The sequence below is a fragment of the Thalassophryne amazonica genome, chromosome 15 (genome assembly GCF_902500255.1).
Source record: "Thalassophryne amazonica chromosome 15, fThaAma1.1, whole genome shotgun sequence".
Classification (NCBI taxonomy): Eukaryota; Metazoa; Chordata; class Actinopteri; order Batrachoidiformes; family Batrachoididae; genus Thalassophryne; species Thalassophryne amazonica.
This window is the reverse complement of record NC_047117.1, coordinates 4,328,397-4,340,586: the sequence shown is the minus strand read 5'-3', so window position 1 is coordinate 4,340,586 and position 12,190 is coordinate 4,328,397. Positions and strand designations below refer to the sequence as shown.

The window sequence follows — 12,190 nt, the reverse complement described above, 5'->3', positions numbered from 1 at the left end:
GATCCAGAATCATTTCCTTGGTTTTATTAACATTTAAAACCAAGTGGTTGTCATCACACCACTGCACAAAGTGTTTCACTTCAGAGAAGTACTTTGTTGGACTTGAATCTTTGTGCAGTAGGCTCAAAATGGCTGTGTCATCAGAAAATTTAAAAACAAAGTTATTACAGTAGTTATTTGTACAGTTATTAGTATAAAGAGTGAAGAGAACAGGAGAACTGACACAGCCTTGTGGTGCACCTGTGCTTGATGATTTGAGTACCGAAAGAGCTCGGTTAACTCTGACTTCTTGTAATCTATTAGTTAAAAAGCAAATTGGAGTGGGTCAAGTACAGGATTAACATCTGCCTTGAGGAAAGATAGCATAATCTTTTCGAAGCACTTGCTTACAACAGATGTTAAAGCTATTGGCCTATAGTCATTGTTTCCAGATGAGCATGATTTTTTGGCAGTTGGAACAATAATGGATCTTTTCCAGAGGGTTGGTACAGTATGAAGGTCTACAGACTGCTGGAAGACAGGACACCAAGCAGGGGCCAATTCTTCTGCACATGCTTTTATAAGCATTGCAGAGATGCCGTCTGGACCGGTGGATTTTTTTTGTAGACACCTTCTTAAAGATTGATTGAACTCTCCATGGGTCGATTGCAATCCTGGTATTTTGGTCAACAGGAAGGTTTTCCAAAATATTCTTACAATCATCAGAAAAATCTTATATTTCAAACCTCAAAAAGAAGTCATTTAGCTCGTTTGCTTTTCCTTGATCATCATTTGTTGCAAGTGTCTTTTTAGCTGGGTTCATGTTTGTTATTGTCTTGATGTTATCCCACAGCCTTTTAATGTCTGATTCTCTAAAGTTCTTCTCAATAGGTTCCCTGTGTAGTATCCTGGCCTTTTTCAGCAATGTATTAAGTTCTCTTTGTACTGTTTCACACTCATTCTGTCTTTGTTCTTAAATGCTATTTTTTTTCCTGTTAATACACTCTTTCACCTGTTTAGCTATATACGGCTTATTGTTTGGATACACTGTAACTTCTTTCTTACTCATAACACTGTCTACACAAAATTTAATGTAATCTGTTATTGTTTCGGTGGCTTCATTTATTTCCATTTCATGGAATATTTCCCAGTTAGTGCAGAGAAAAGATCCTTTAAGCGTCTCCATATTGTCTCTGTCCCATAAAGTCACTGTTTTTGTTTGTGGCTTACTCCTTTTGAGAGCGGTCTTATAGAGCGGGATCAGCTGGACAATATTATGGTCCAAATTTGAGAGTGGGGGCTTTGATTTGGCTTATATAATATAATATAATATAATATAATATAATATAATATAATATGATATAATATAATATAATATGATATGATATGATATGATATGATATAATATAATATAATATAATATGATATGATATGATATAATATAATATGATATGATATGATATGATATGATATAATATGATATGATATGATATGATATAATATAATACTATAATGTAATATAATTTGAATGTACAACAGCACGTGAACGCAGCACTGGCTGCTGCCTCCATTTTGTGTGGAGGATCTGACTGACTTCGTTATTTCCGTGTTTCGGAGAAGGCAGCGGGGAGTTATGGCTCTGTTAGCCGAGTGTGGCTAAACTTTTTTTTGTTGTTTTTAATTAAGTAAAACTAATGTGCTGCGTTATCTTAGTTAAGTGTTGTTGTAGCCGTTTGCATGCAGCTGGACTGCGCTGACAGTAAAAAGCTAACCACAGCTAGCTTTAGCCAAACGTCGACATAAGCTAACTTTAGCCGGCTAACTTCAGAGAGGCTTTTTTGTTTGTTTGTGGTGTTAAATTGCATCGTCTTACAGAGTTCACTGCTTTCACTGCTTCTGGCTAAGTGCTGCTGCCAGGGATTGACACAAGCTGCACTTTATGTCGTTTTGGAGACTCGAACCAGGATTCTGAGTCTGGGTAAGTGGACCAAACCTGAGACTTTTAGTCCAGATCTTGATTAAGTCCAAAGGATTTTGACCTGGGAGAGCTTTGCTCAGAATTTATTTATTATGCTCTGTCCTCACTAATCCACACGAGCTGTTTTTGCTTTAGTCCACGTTCTTCTGAGTTAAAGTTTGTGTTGATGTCAGGAGTCGGTGGGTTGATTTGTGACAAACCTGACACACCCGAGAACGCTACGGGATTAGATTTCTGTCAAAATGTATATACTTTGTAAGTTCTTATGTCATATCTTTTAATATTTATCGTTGATTACCAGTATGTGTAAAAATACACTATCCTGAATTCTATGAAAATAAAGTGTTTCTTAAGATGTACACCACCTGAAGTGGATAATAAGAAGAGCATTTCATGTGATCAAATGTGATCCTTTGCAAAAAAAATAATAGTTTATGCTGCATCATCCATCACAATATTTCTGCTAAAACCTTTTTGCTGTACCAGGACTGTTACACTTTACACTCGGTGTTAACCAATCGAACGGTCCCCCCTAAAAATTTGTCCACCCTGCCTTCACTGTGCATGCGTCATTTTGGAGCGTCAGCACTCCAACTGCACTTCAGTCATCATCTATCTTAGTGACAGATTTCTGAAGCTGTTGTACAACAATCATTTACACATGAATTCAGCATTATTTCATAATAAAGATTAGATAGAACTTTTATTGATCCCTTGGGTAGACTCCCTCAGGGAAATTGAGGTTCCGGCAGCATTGTGTACCAGCACACAGGGTAAGAAGCACACAGAATATCAAAAGTGAAAGTAAAACAGAAAACGGTGTGCAATATACTGGCTGGTTTATTGGCTACTACAGGGGGACGATTAGAGTGTGACAGCAGCATGTCTGAGTCTGACGTGCTGCTACGCCTACGTCATTTTGGAGCATCAGCAGTGATTCACCAATTATTGCCTTGTTTCTGCTTAAAATGTCCTTTATTCTGCTTAAAACTGACTTTAGAATGATTTACGAGGTTATACTTGGTCATCTGATGGTTAATAATTACATTATTCCCTTTGATCGCTTTGGGTGTAGAGAGTCAGACTCAGAGAGTCAGTCTCAGGCATGCTGCTGTGGAAATCATTGTTGTACAAAAGCTTCAGATACCTGTCGTGTGAAATCTGTCCCAACTGAAATATTCGTGCCAAGATTTCGTGAGCATGGGGACAAATATGGAATGAGTTTGAATGCTGCCAAATTCATCTACATGAGTCCCCTAAGTCTTTTTTTTATATTGCATCATCTAATCCTCTGTTTGTGACTTTTGCTTTGATTGTTGTGCTAAAAAGATAAGAAATGCTCAATTTCGACCAACGTTCTGTTGCTTCGAAGACCATTGAATTCTCGAAGGAAGTCAAAAGGACTATTCTGGCGACTTTGTGCCTATATGCCAGGGGTCTTCAGCTGCAGTCCTCGAGGACCGGTGTCCTGCACCTTTTAGTTGTGTCCCTGGTCCAACACACCTGAATCAAATGGCTGAATTACCACCTCAGTATGCAGTCAAGTTCTCCAGAGTGCTGCTAATGACCTCATTAATTGACTCAGGTGTGTTGAAACAGTGACACATCTAAAAGTTGCAGAACACCGGTGTCGCAGACCGAACGGTCCCCCCGAAATCGGTCCACCCTGCCTTCACTGTGCATGCGTCATTAGCCGCTGTTCACCAGTTATCGCCTTGTTTCTGCTTCAGTCTGCCTTAGTTGTCATCTTTCTCAACGACAGATATCTGAAACTTTTGTACAACAATTTCCACATAAATTCAGCATTATTTCATAAAAGACGGAGGAAGCGATCAGAGCGCCACAGCTACATGAACTGCTAGCTGATGCGTTCACTGCGCGTTGGTCATTTCTAAGCGTTAGAGTATCACTTCATTTCTGCTTAAAACTGCCTTTAGAATGATTTAAGAGGTTTTACTTTGTCATCTAATGTTTAATAATCCCATTAATTCATTTGATTGCTTTGGGTGAAGAGACTCTGTTTCAGACGAGCTGCTGAGCTCTGAAATGACGCATACGCAGTAGAGGTAGGGGCCAGGGCAGAGCAATTTTTAGGGGTGAACAGGCATTTGCATGTCTGCTCCACTCGGGGTAGTGCTGCATGCTGTTCCAGTGAGTGCAATGTGGGAGAAGCCCAGGATACAAGAAGCTAGGAGATTTCAGCCTGTTAGTGTAGCATCTTATTTTTATACGCTGTTTTTCACAAGACCACCACTTAAATATTTGTGAGATGTTGAGAGACTATTCAGGGACATGTGTACAATGGGGAAATGCACCAAATCAGATGTTATTGTGCTTACAACACTCACTGTGATTACAGAAATCTATTGCAGTGGTCTTCAGGAATTCTCTGAAGAGACATGGTATCAAAGGCCTCCAGTCATTGCCTTATCAAACCGTTTAGCATCCAGATTTTGCCACCATACAATACACCTGATTACACCAGAACCCTGAAGACTTGGATGTTTTGTTTTCCTTCAAGATATTGGTATCACCAAACACCTCCAGTGACCTCAGGAGCTCTTTCTAGACATCTCTTGACTTCACAGGCTGAGCTTCCACGTACATGAATGCCACAGTTGAGATACGTGTGTCCCTCAGCAGTCGCAGCTCTTTCCCCACATAAAGATGCAATTCCATTGGGGAGTTCAGGATGTCATGGAAAGCATTGATATTTGTTTGATCCAGGACAATTGCAGCCCCAGATGGTCCGCTTCCTCACTCAGCTTCTGAAGTGCTGTGGTCAAAGCCTCGAGTCATTCCAGAGAGATCACAGCGTCATCTGTAAAAAGAAGCTCTGGAACTTTTCTTCACCTGCAAAAGCACCCAGTGCATTCCTTATGAAGATGAGAATTCACTAGGAGGAAGTTGGAGACACTGGCTTCAAGCCATAGAGATCACACTGCCTGTCTACAGGCCAGCTATGTGATGTGTAGTGACTTATTGGGAAACTCCTGCTAACGGTGATCTTGATGTCTAGTAGCCATGTTAAGTCTGGGATACAAGCAGCTGGAAGTTTGTGAATCCTTGAAGAAACTACATGTCTGTGATCAGAGTTCACAAACTCAGCACTTTTTTTTTTTTTAAGATCCTGCAGTTCTACAGGAGTCTCCAGCATCTTCCCATTAAAACAGGATGGGTCTTTGGTATCAGAGTACCCTGTCCAGCAGCACCTCTCAAGATGGTGGAACCAGGATCCAACATCCCATAGCCCCCAACTTCTTATAAAGTCAAGTAGCATTGAGACATTTTCTAAATGGTTACTGTCAGTGCCTGTAGTTGTCTTGAAATCACCCATCACCAGCAGAGAATCGCTTCTGTTTTTTTGTTGTTGTTTTTTTTCCTTCAAGACTTTTTCTTCTTAATGAACAAACCACCGTGATGACCTTCAGAGTTGGAAGAAAGAATGAGAGCTGTTCCTTTTTTTTATACTTAACACTATCTTAAAAAACAAAACCTAAAAGAAACATTTTTTCTTTTGGAATGAGGCTGATGTACCACTTGAACTATTCAGATATTGATGGATGACAGACGAAGGTGTCCTGGTCTGAACATAATTGGAGCTTGAAGGTGGATCCCAATCTGGTACAAAAATCTTCATTTTCTTTCATTTCTTTTTACCCCTTTCTTGATAGTTCAACAACCAGCTTTATGACATCACAATGATCCATAGCCTTGTGACACTCTGAGTTCATAATTTAATCTCAGCCTGCTTTATTATCCAACAAACCCCTGTTAGCTGGTGGAGGTGTTCGTGGGGCTGGTTGTTCTCGCTCCAGCAGTGGCCTGTGCTGTCTGAGGCCTTTCTAGTTTAGTTTGAACCCATAATGTTTGTTTAGATCAGGTTTCTCAGATGACTGCTGAAGTTATTAAAACACCTTTTCTAGGGTGGGTGTTTTGTTTTTTTTGGTTGAGAAGACAAACGGTTTGGCACATTCTGGTTGTTTAATACACACAAACTTGGGAAGAGACAGTGTGAGCATCTTAACGAGGTCAAACCTTGTCAGTCGTGATCCACTTTGGTCTTCAATTCACTTTGATCTTGGGCAGAAAGGATTAGTCAGATTCTAAGCGTCAAGGTCAGGATATGTGTGTAGTTGTAGCAACAGGCTGCCAGTTTTGTCGGTCTGTAGAGCAGGCCTCTACTCCACACAAATCTGTGTGTTTGATTTCCAGCTGTAGTCAGAAGTGTCTTTAATAGGCTTGTCACACCGTGATGATTTAGCCAGTATATTGTATGGCAAATTATGAAAAATTTGGCAAATACACTGGCTATGTCGGATAAGTTCTGCAGCTGTTACACCATGACGATTTAGCCAGCGTATGCCGACAGTCCCGTTTCCACTGAGCGGTTCACGTTGGTACAGCACGATATGGTACAGGTCAGAATGGTCTGGCTTGGCTGGCTTTTCCATCTCCAGCAGAACCTTTTCTTTTTTTTTTTTTGGCAGGTGGAGCATGTAGATATTGACATGCACGTCATCCAGCATGCGTATGCTGTTGCGCAGCCTCGCCCATTCACATGGAGGCCAAACAGAGTAATTTAACTTTTTTTAAAAATTTAATTTAATTTTTGTCTTGATGGATCATGGGATTTATTTTCATGAAATGCAGACTGTTGAAGAGTTGACTGATCTCTGTGATAAATGCTGATGTGAATGAATGAGGCGCTGTGACTCTTTCAGCTTTTAAATTAAGTTAATTTTCTTGTGGCACAAAGTGTCAGTGTTCTCTGGTTCAGGTTGAGAAATGCACAAAGCACAGGGACTTCTTTTAAAATGTTTTGTTTCTTCAGCGATGACAGGGAACTAAAGTATTTTCAGATGTCATTTGCCAAAATCAAGAGGCCTTATGTAGCTAACTTTTCATCAGGCTGTGATGATGAATCTGACTGAAATGTACAGGTCAGATTAAGACTTCATAGTTACTCCGTGTGTATGGTTTTAATATTTGAAACAGTCTGAACTGTTCTCATGAGGACTGCAGCTTATGAGTAACTTACAAGTATTGTGTGTTAACAATCACAGAACTTATCTACAACTTATGCCCCGCATATATGGGATGTATGAGCCATACGCTGGCTTGCGTCAAAAATATTGTGCATACCCAAAATGTTTCAACTAACTCGCCATACTATGACATATACCAGTGTGCATCAACATGCACTCAACTTATACAAAACTTACCTAGAACTTATTAGATGTATGCCAGCGTATTTGGTGTATTTCTCATATGTCGGCATACGCAGGCTAAATCATCAAGGTGTTTCAGGACCATAAGCAGGAATCTGAACCTCAATTCTGTGAACATATTATCTTCATGCACAATGCTAACCTGTGACCTAAGGTGTGTCAAACAAGTGGTTCCTTTGGGAGGCTTAATGACTGATCCTCAATTGTGATATTTTGGCCATGTGGGGCTTCTCTCTGGTCTGGTCCAGTGTATAGGTGCCTCAGTGTTAAGGACTTCAGTGACTGGAGTAATCCAAAGACACGCCTGTGTTTCACCTGGCTGCTGGAAATAGATGATTACATTTGAGAGGTGGAGATGGACCATGGTTTGTCTGGGTGGTTGCCATTCAGGGTTCAAGATAGTTCTGTGGTGTGGTGGATGCAGTGACATGCAGCACCAGCACACATTCCCAGATCTGAGTTAGCTAATTTTTAACCATAATGAACCACACACACCTCAGCTGATCTTTATTTATTTTATTATTATTTAGTCTGAGCCCCTCGGAATGTCAGTGCATCTCCTGTCAGGGGAACTCGTCTTCATATCTCAGGTTAATTTTTTCTCTGTACAGTGTTAGGTGCCCTGTCACACCTTGACGATTTAGCCATCGTATGCCGACTTGTTGAAAAATTTGGAGAATACGCTGGATAGGCCTACATCAAATACGTTTTGCAGCTGTCACAGCATGACAGTTTAGCCAGCGTATGGTGACAGCCCTGTTTACTCCGAGCGGTATGGGTCGGAACGGTAAATTCTAGCATTGGTTTGCATTTACTCTGCCAGCGGAACCCTTTAGTGTGGTAGGCAGTGCACGTAGATGTTGACAAGCACGTCATTGAGTGCGCGCACGCTTTCGCACAGCCTCTCTCCTCCACATGGAGGCCAAACTGTAATTTTAATTTTATTAATTATTTTGGGATTACTGGAAGTGCCCTTGCGTGGTTGAAGTCATACCTGACCAGTCACTCTTATTGTGTTTTGTAAAACAACCCTACTTGTACTCTTAGTGATATAAAGTTTGGGGTTCCACAGGGATCAGTTTTGGGCCCTCTGCTATTTTCCCTGTATGTAGCATCCCTTGGGCATATACTGCGGCGTTTTGGGATTGTCTTTCATTGCTGTGCCGATGATACTCAATTGTACATGCTGGTAATCTCAGTAAAATAAAATCTTTAGAAGATTGCCTTGCATCAGTGAGAAGTTGGATGCCTAGTAACTTCCTACTTTTGAACTCTGATAAGACTGAAATGATGGTTCTTGGTCCAGCGAGGCATCGGCATAAATTTGATTGGCTAGGGCTTTGCTTGGGTTCCTATGTTGTACATCATATGGACATAGTGAGGAATCTTGGGGTAATTTGTCTTGTCTTTTGACCTCCACATCAGGGACATCACAAGGACTGCTTTCTTCCATCTGCAAAATATAGCGAAGATTCACCCCATCCCCGTCTATGGCTGATGCTGACACCCTGATTCATGCTTTTGTTTCTTCTAGACTGGATTATTGTAATGTCCTATTTTCAGGATTACCGCAGTCCAGGGGTCTCCAACTTGTTCAGAATGCTGCTGCCACGGTTTTGACATGAAGCAGGAAATTTGACCACATTACATCCCTTCTGGCGTCTCTTCACTGGCTGCCTGTTTCTTTGAGAGCAGATTTTAAAGTTCTCCTACTAGTTTATACAATTTTTCATGGACTGGCACCTTCCTACCTGGCTGACTTAATAAAACCCTACGTTCCGGCCCGGGCCTTGCACTCACAGGATACAGGGCTATTTGTAGTTTAAACTGGTTATACGTAACCCGTTAACTGCTGCCAATCCAACAGTGAATAAGCTACTCGATTATATGTTTGCATATCTGATTATGATGAAATCAGTGCCTCGCCAGCCATGAACCTCACCACACGTCACTGGAGTAACTTACAAGAAATGTGTAAACAATCACATAACTTGCCTACAACTTATGTCCACGTATGAGCCATACACTGGCATGCGTCAACAATATTGTGCATGCCCAAAATTTTTCTACATACTTGCCGTATTCCAATATATACTCAACAAAAATATAAACGCAACACTTTTGGTTTTGCTCCCATTTTGTATGAGATGAACTCAAAGATCTAAAACTTTTTCCACATACACAATATCACCATTTCCCTCAAATATTGTTCACAAATCAGTCTAAATCTGTGATAGTGAGCACTTCTCCTTTGCTCAGATAATCCATCCCACCTCACAGGTGTGCCATATCAAGATGCTGATTAGACACCATGATTAGTGCACAGGTGTGCCTTAGACTGCCCACAATAAAAGGCCACTCTGAAAGGTGCAGTTTTATCACACAGCACAATGCCACAGATGTCGCAAGTTTTGAGGGAGCGTGCAATTGGCATGCTGACAGCAGGAATGTCAACCAGAGCTGTTGCTCGTGTATTGAATGTTAATTTCTCTGCCATAAGCCGTCTCCAAAGGCGTTTCAGAGAATTTGGCAGTACATCCAACCAGCCTCACAACCGCAGACCACGTGTAACCACACCAGCCCAGGACCTCCACATCCAGCATGTTCACCTCAAAGATCGTCTGAGACCAGCCACTCGGACAGCTGCTGAAACAATCGGTTTGCATAACCAAAGAATTCCTCCACAGACTGTCAGAAACTGTCTCAGGGAAGCTCATCTGCATGCTCGTCGTCCTCATCGGCGTCTCGACCTGACTCCAGTTCGTCATCGTAACCGACTTGAGTGGGCAAATGCTCACATTCGCTGGCGTTTGGCACGTTGGAGAGGTGTTCTCTTCATGGATGAATCCCGGTTCACACTGTTCAGGGCAGATGGCAGACAGTGTGTGTGGCGTCGTGTGGATGAGCGGTTTTCTGATGTCAATGTTGTGGATCGAGTGGCCCATGGTGGCGGTGGGGTTATGGTATGGGCAGGCGTCTGTTATGGACGAAGAACACAGGTGCATTTTATTGATGGCATTTTGAATGCACAGAGATACCGTGACGAGATCCTGAGGCCCATTGTTGTGCCATCCAAGAACATCACCTCATGTTGCAGCAGGATAATGCATGGCCCCATGTTGCAAGGATCTGTACACAATTCTTGGAAGCTGAAAATGTCCCAGTTCTTGCATGGCCGGCATACTCACCAGACATGTCACCCATTGAGCATGTTTGGGCTGCTCTGGACCGACGTATACGACAGCGTGTACCAGTTCCTGCCAATATACAGCAACTTCGCACAGCCATTGAAGAGGAGTGGACCAACATTCCACAGGCCACAACTGACAACCTGATCAACTCTATGCGAAGGAGATGTGTTGCACTGCATGAGGCAAATGGTGGTCACACCAGATACTGACTGGTATCCCCCCCAATAAAACAAAACTGCACCTTTCAGAGTGGCCTTTTATTGTGGACAGTCTAAGGCACACCTGTGCACTAATCATGGTGTCTAATCAGCATCTTGATATGGCACACCTGTGAGGTGGGATGGATTATCTCAGCAAAGGAGAAGTGCTCACTATCACAGATTTAGACTGGTTTGTGAACAATATTTGAGGGAAATGGTGATATTGTGTATGTGGAAAAAGTTTTAGATCTTTGAGTTCATCTCATACAAAATGGGAGCAAAACCAAAAGTGTTGCGTTTATATTTTTGTTGAGTGTATATCAACATGCTCTTAACTTACCCAGAACTTACCCATAACATTAAGATGTTAGCCAGTGTATTCAGTGTATTTTTCATATGCCAGCACACACTGGCTAAATCGTCCAGGTGTGACGGGCCTGTTAGACCTGGATGCTATGTTGCACGTTACCGCGTCCACTAGGCTGCTTTGAGAGTGAGCACAAACTGTCAGCCTTGTTTCAGCCCGTGCACACCGCATCTCAATTATTTCATATCCAAATAGACTTGCTGCCATCCTTGATTCCTGCTCTCTCTGGCTGATACTCCTTAAAGTATATATCCATCAGTGCTCAGTTTGATGTTCAGGGAAATCCCCAGCTCAAACAAATTCATGTTCGTTATAACGGGCAGTGTAATTGGTGTATTTATTCTGCATGCTGGGAAGCGTGGCATCCATGTCGTGATGTCAGTCAGCCATCAAAGCACTTTGAGCGTCTGATGCAGATGGAAAAGCGCTATGTAAATCCAGTCCATTTCCCATTTATTTGCCATTTGGTGAAATGTTAGTCTACAGATTAATGGTAAAAGTAATTATTAGTCGCAGTCTAAATTTCTGTTAGAAACTCCAGAGCTGAATCTGTTCACTGACCGACAGAATAATAACTGTCAGTAATTACGTTGGTCAATATATTAAGTTTAAATTTGTTCCCGCTGCTTGGATGTCATCATTCTTCTTCTGTTTTTGAAATACATGTCATGTTGTGCCCTTTAAAAAGACATTTGCACAGATGAGATTGTCTGACTTCTTCAAACAGACATGAACTTACTTAGCAGTGGCTTGAAAAGGCTTTAAACCAACGGTGAAAAGGTCTGAGAGTTTGTACCTCTGTTTTTCTGCTACGTCACTCACTCACTGGCGAGCTTGCTCGGTGAGATTCCTTTAGTTTTTCCTCATTGAAAACCTGCCCTGACACTTCAGCAGAGACCTGAGGAATGGAGCGGCAGAGATTAGGGTGGGGTGAGGAGCACAGCCTGTGCGATCCGCTGAGTCCACACAGCCAACTGGTTTGGGGAGATCCAGTGACCAACACAAATGTGAAGCACTCTCTGTTACACACAGGCACAAGGTTTACTTGTTTCTTCTTCACTTTTTGTCTTGCTGCTCTTTCATTTCAATCGAGTCAAACTGTTTCATTGAAACAATATTTATTGAGGTTGAAGTCCTCTAAAGTGGAGATAGGCTCAGCTACACTTTAGGAGAGATTTATGCATCTGTATTAATTTCAGTTCTCCAGGTTTGGCTTAAAATTATGTCCTTAATTTCTAGATATG

The 12,190-nt window shown here is 41.7% G+C and overlaps 1 protein-coding gene across 1 annotated transcript in view; it reads left to right on the top strand.

The window, feature by feature from the left end:
* Positions 1 to 1,545: 1,545 nt before the first annotated feature.
* wipf2a (WAS/WASL interacting protein family, member 2a) overlaps positions 1,546 to 12,190 on the top strand; it is a 30,639-nt gene continuing 19,994 nt past the window's right edge. Inside the window, exon 1 of the mRNA XM_034188001.1 lies at positions 1,546 to 1,957. The gene's annotated coding sequence lies outside the window, so the exon portion shown is untranslated. The remainder of the gene's footprint in view (positions 1,958 to 12,190) is intronic.